This window comes from Bombyx mori, chromosome 12 (genome assembly GCF_030269925.1).
Source record: "Bombyx mori chromosome 12, ASM3026992v2".
In the NCBI taxonomy this organism is placed as follows: Eukaryota; Metazoa; Arthropoda; class Insecta; order Lepidoptera; family Bombycidae; genus Bombyx; species Bombyx mori.
In genome coordinates, this window is record NC_085118.1 from 2,236,232 (window position 1) to 2,242,813 (window position 6,582).

The 6,582-nt window shown below is 40.4% G+C and overlaps 1 long non-coding RNA gene across 1 annotated transcript in view; it reads left to right on the forward strand.

Moving 5' to 3' along the window:
* The window catches only part of LOC134199810 (uncharacterized), a 29,496-nt gene extending 23,700 nt beyond the window's left edge, over positions 1–5,796 (forward strand). The window contains exon 2 of the long non-coding RNA XR_009974445.1: positions 5,618–5,796. This is a non-coding gene — a long non-coding RNA (uncharacterized LOC134199810). The remainder of the gene's footprint in view (positions 1–5,617) is intronic.
* The last annotated feature ends 786 nt before the right edge of the window (positions 5,797–6,582 follow it).

Below are 6,582 nucleotides of genomic sequence, written 5' to 3' on the forward strand. Positions count from 1 at the left end.
CTAGTATTAAGTGGTTACTGCAGCCCATATATCTCAAGGTGGGTGGCACATTTACGTCGTAGATGTCTATGGGCTCCAGTAACCACTTAACACCAGGTGGGCTGTGAGCTCGTCCACCCAACTAGCAATAAAAAAAAAGTTCAGAGACAGTAATGAAATTAAGTTTAAATAACAGACTATTTATCCCTCTAATTATAAATAAATTAAAATCAATATTGTTCATGGGGATACAGAGATATTAAAAAAATAAGATAAGAATTTTAGGTTATATAATATGATTTTGCTGTCAATACACTGACACTTGAACATCATCATCAGCTTAAATCTGTACTATATCTATACTAACTAGTGGTCCCGCAGTAGTCGAAATTCGACTATAATTAATTGAAATTATAAGTTTCAACATTATTATGGTCCTATTGTTACAGATTTCGCCAAGGCTACACTATAGACAAATACTCGTAATATTAAAGATAAACAATACTAACCTATTCTCAATTTGACTGCAGACTTTAAGCAATAACAACAGTTTGACAATAAACAAAGAGTATATGTGTGTGTGTCAAATAAATGGTAGTGTGTGTAATGTTTTCTTTATTGATTTAATGTATCTTTTATGCATTATTTAAAAAAAATATTAGCATTGTGCACTTCTTCTCTATATTTTCTATAAGTGTGGAAAATTTCATACTCCTCCGTCCGCGCAATTTTCGTAAAAAGGGATATACAGTCAAACCTGGATAAGCGAGAGTTCAAGGGAGCACAATCTCATTCTCGCTTATAGAGGTTTCTCACTAACCCGAGTTTCTCGCTAATGCTCCTCTGAATTTCGTTTCGCGATTTTCCGCATTCAAATGCATTCACTATTTTAAGTTTATCACTTAATGACAGTACATTAATTTTCCGTTTTTACATGATGCAGAACAGAACTTTCCTTCGCAGTTGATTAACGATAAACTAAGTAAGTCCGACAAACAGGACGGTACACAGGTACACGTGTCCATTCGAAAATAATGTGATAAAAGAATACGATAAAATAACAACGTTATTTAGTTCCATGAAATAGAATAGGTTCATTATTCACGAGAAAACAATACAAAAACAATGATAGGAAGTTCCACGAAAGTTAAAAATGAGTCATAAAATAGCAGATGTTAAATTTGTAATTTGTTTTGTCATTTGTTCCTCCTAAATAATATAAATAAATAAATAAATCTCGGCTGTCGCTTATAGAGGTATAGATAGGTAGCAGTCTCATTTACGGAGGTCCATGAGGAAAAAACGACTCTCTCTTACAGAGGTTTCTGTTTCTCGCTAATAGAGGTTTTGGGAGCTTAAAATGACGGGTCCTGGCTATTACTCTCACTTATAGAGTTTTCTTACTTATCCAGTTCTCACTTACCCAGGTTTGAATGTACAAAGTTTTTGCTTCACGTATTAATATATAGATTATATAAATCTACAGTGGTTTTTACGGATGTTCCGTTATAACTACTGGACCATGTATCCGATTGACTTGAAACTTGGTATCCATGTAGAAAATACATGTCCTTAATGGATAGGCTAATATTTATATGAGTGTTGGACTCCCTACACCAGTTGCGGGGGCGTTAATGATGAGAACATTTGTGCGGGTGGGAAATAATAATGTTAATTTTAAATGCCCAGCGAAGCGGAGGGGTACAGCTAGTTATTTATATTAGTGTACTTTATGACACAGACCTAATTCACAAGACTTTTTTTTTTTTTTATTGCCTAGATGTGTGGACGAGCTCACAGCCCACCTGGTGTTAAGTGGTTACTGGAACCCATAGACATCCACAACAAATGCGCCATACACCTTGAGATATAAGTTCTAAGGTCTCAAGTATAGTTACAACGGCTGCCCCACCCTTCAAACCGAAACGCATTACTGCTTCACGGCAGAAACAGGCGGGGCGGTGGTACCCACCCGTGCGGACTCACAAGAGGTCCTACCACCAGTAATTACGCAAATTATAATTTTGGGGGTTTGATTTTTATTACACGATGTTATTCCTTCACCGTGGAAGTCAATCGTGAACAATTGTAATGTACGTATTTCATTAGAAAAATTGGTACCCGCCTGCGGGATTCGAACGCCGTTGCATCGCTATATAGGAACGCACCGGACGTCTTATCCTTTAGGCCACGACGACTTCTCTATAATAAGCAGGTATCGCAACGAAACACTTATTAGTATCCACAATGCCCACGAGTGCGAAAACGAGTGATCAAAGGTAATGTACATGTAATGTAACGTCAATAAACATTAAACAAGCGTAGTTTTTGGAACGAAGTTCCTTATCGCGCGTTGTGAAAGGGGGCTAGACGGAAAAAATTCTTACGAAAAGTTGTCACGACACTTTTTAGATCCGTCATTCTGACCAATCAACGTGTAGGCGCTTATCGCGTGACATTGCTCGTATCCGATTGGTCCGCGTAATGAGTACAGTTTCTCGAGATAGCGTTTCAACAATAGTAATTTAGTTCATAGTATTGTTTTTTTCTTCTTCATAATGCCGTAGTTTATTATTATAATTTAAAAAAAAATTACATTTCCTTCACTAATTAATCGAAAGGAACTTCGTTCCATCCGGGTGTCCCTTGACACCTCTGAATTTTTTTTTGCTTAAGATCAATAATTATTCATCCATGTAATGATATTTTATTCTACGGATTTAAAAGTACAAATAGAGATTTTGAAGTTATACTTCTTTAGGCGCGTTATGAAAAATTGATGAGAGTGAAGTTTTTCGATTTTTTTTTAATTTTTTTTTATTGCCTTTGTAGGCAGACGGGCATACGGCCCACCTGATGGTGAGTGGTTACCGTCGCCCATGGACTTCAGCAATGCCAGGGGCAGAGCCAAGCCGCTGCCTACCGCTTAATACTCTCCACAAGCCTCGTTTGAAGAAGGACATGTCATAGCGCTCGGGAAACACCGTGGAGGGGAGCTCATTCCATAGCCGGATGGTACGTGGCAAAAAAGATCTTTGGAAACGCACTGTGGATGATCGCAGTGGCTCCAGGTAGTATGGATGAACTCTACTCCGGTGGCGGGCGGTGCGATGGTAAAAACGAGATGCTGGTATCATCTCGAACAATTCCTCAGAGCACTCCCCATGGAACATACGGTACAAAATACAGAGGGAACCGAAGTCCCTCCACAGACCCAGAGGCTCCAAACGATCCGAGAGAATGGGATTATCGACAATCCGAACGGCCCTCCTCTGTATGGAGTCAAATGGAAGAAGCTGGTATTTGGGAGCCCCGGCCCAGAGATGGGAACAGTACTCCACGCGAGGCCGGACTTGTGCTTTATAAAGCAAAAGTCTTTGTCCAGGCGTGAAGTACCGCTTCGCTCTGTTGAGGACTCCCAGCATTTTGGACGCCAACTTGGCTTTGCCTTCCAAATGACTCCGAAACTGGACATCGCTCGAAATGTCGACCCCAAGTATCCCGATACTCTCGGAAGGTTGCAGGGATACTCCTTGGAATTGCGGCGCCATGACAAAGGGGTCCTTCTTCGCAGTGAACGCGCAGTCGATGCGCGCGCACCGTGACACAAAATTAACAGAATGAAGTTGCCCACTAAATCACTCATTACTACGTCCGACGTAACTTGGCGAGTCTGAATATAGCCGCAGGTGAACTTTCGCGCACGTACACTCGTAAAAAAAGTGTTATTAGCATTCATTTTTTAGTAATATAAATGTCAAAATTATTATCTAATATAATTCATACTTAATATTATTAAATTATTAACGTTAAATATTTATTATTAATTATTCAATATTAAAAAAAAGGAAATAAATTTAATAAAAATAAAGTATAACTTCTTACGCGCGTACATAAGTACACGCACCCTTTTTTTGTTTAGATTATAATATTGTATAATAGTTTTAAAATCCATTAATTAAATATGTTAATATATTTTGCTAGTTTTTTGCAATATAATGCTTTGTTAAGAAGATTTATTGTGAATTGTTTAAAATATAATTATATTTTACCTATGGCAACTCCCTCAATATTATCAATGTAGCTTAGTCGTGCTAATTTCTTTTTATTTATGATTTTAATTTTCCCACCATTAAATTACCCTTAAATTTTATACTAAGTATATTATAATGAAATGTTTTTTTTCTATAGATATTTCATTGATGTCCTTGAGAGCACGAATAGCTGGGCCGAAAATGGCCCATGTCCAAATTTATACCAACATTTTATTTAATATTTTTTTTTATTGCTTAGATGGGTGGACGAGCTCACAGCCCACCTGGTGTTAAGTGGTTACTGGAGCCCATAGACATCTACAACGCAAATGCGCCACCCACCTTGAGATTATAAGATCTAAGATCTCAGTATAGTTACAACGGCAGCCCCACCCTTAAAACCAAAACGCATTACTGCTTCACGGCAGAAACAGGCAGGGCGGTGGTACCCACCCGCGCGGACTCACAAGAGGTCCTCCACCAGTAACTACGCAAATTATAATTTTACGAGTTTCATTGTTTTTATTACACGATGTTATTCCTTCACCGTGGAAGTCAATCGTGAACATTTGTTGAGTACGTAATTCATTAGAAAAATTGGTACCCGCCTGCGGGATTCGAACACCGTTGCATCGCTTAACACGAATGCACCGGACGTCTTATCCCTTAGGCCACGACGACTTCAAATATAATATTATTATTAATAAATAAGCATCGCTCGCTCACTAAATCGCGGCACACACGTGATGTTCTTTTACGTTATTTTTTTTTCCATTAATATTCTATTAATAAACTTTGTTTTTACTATGACTTTTTCGTGAATTTACGCACATTGCGCACTTTAGGTTTCGTCTTAATATCGTCGTAATTTATTATGGACAGTTGGTCAAACAAACATTGTAGCTTCCAAAAGGCATATTGGTCACCCACAGATTACTTCGGAGTCTTTGAAATAGTACTCTAGCGCCTGACGTCATCAAACAATTAATATTTAATATGATTAATTAACAAGTACGAAATAAAATATTGCGATTATAACGACATAACCTTCATACGTAAATAGATATTTTAACCGAATGCTATTGAAAATGGAGTATAAACGTTTTTAGTTTTTTTTTTGCTTAGATGGATGGACGAACTCACAGCCCCCCCGTTGTTAAGTGGTTACTGGAGTCCATAGACATCTACAACGTAAATGCGCCACCCAGCTTGAGATATAATTTTTAAGGTCTCATAAGGTCAGTATAGTTACAACGGCTGCGCCACCCATTAAACCGAAACGCATTACAGCTTCACGGCAGAAATAGGCAGGGTGGTACCTATCCGTGCGGACTCAGAAGAGGTCCTACCACCAGTAAAGCGGTATATATAATATAAATAATAAATCACTACATAGTATAAAACAAAGTCGCTTTCTCTGTCCTTATATCCCTATGTATGTTTAAATCTTTAAAACTATGCAAAGGATTAAGATGCGGTTTTTTAAAAAAAATAGAATGATTAAAGAGGAAGGTTTATATGTATAATAACATCCATTAAATAGTGGAGAAATCAATAATAAATTATAGTTTCCGAAGCGACTGGTGGTAGGATCTCTTGTGAAGAAGAAGAAGAAGGGTCGTCGTACCCCCTTTCGGGGGCACGGAACGGGCCTCGGGGCAAACCCCACTGCCCGGAACGAAGCTCCCTGCCACACAGGGCAGGGGTGAAGTGTTTGCAAGACGGGATTAGGGGGAGCTGTTCGTATGCGTGCTCGGCACACTCACATCGACAAAATAATAAATACTTATATATAATACGATAGGCTTGTTGTCATGGGTGGAGTGATGCCCGTGGAGGAGTCTCCCCGGCGCCGGCTGCTGTCGTCTGCTTCCTACGGTTTTTTTTTTTTTTTCTCTAACTACTAAACTATAAACTAACTACGAACTAACTAACTAACTAACTATACACTATATACAGAGCAGGGCAGCAGTCAGCAACTAAACCGGGGCCCGCCACCGGCCCCATGCTGCGGCCCCACCTCTACAAGTCAGAGGGGGAGCCGCGGCACTGGTTTGGCGCTCACCCGCTAGGGGCTCCCCAGAAGGGGAAGACCGTCACGGGGAGGGACCGACGTAAATCACTCCCCTTAAGGGGGAGTGGTCCACCCAAACGGGCGGTAGAAATGGGTCCCCATAGGGGGGCACCCCAACAGTGTGGGGGGAAGAAAATGTAGAGTGTGGACAGCTCAGTCCCATGGGGGCACTCATTATGAGCACTCCCATATCACTCCGGTTAAGCCGACTATCTTACCATAGCCGGGGGTTCTAGTAGCTCCCTTGGTAGCGCCCTACCATCAGGTGGTCTGGCGTGCAAGGGAGCTATATTGTGGAGATGCTCGTGGGGTCCACCGTCAGCCCGCTCGTACATATTACGAGCTAGCCTCCGAATGAACTCCTCGAGCGACTCCACATCTAGATCCCGGGCGATTACGTCATTTCTGACGTAACGCCCTGCTCCGACTATCGTGCGAAGAGCCAGATTCTGCTGGGCCTGTAACTTCACCCGCATGACCTGCGGGATGAGGTGA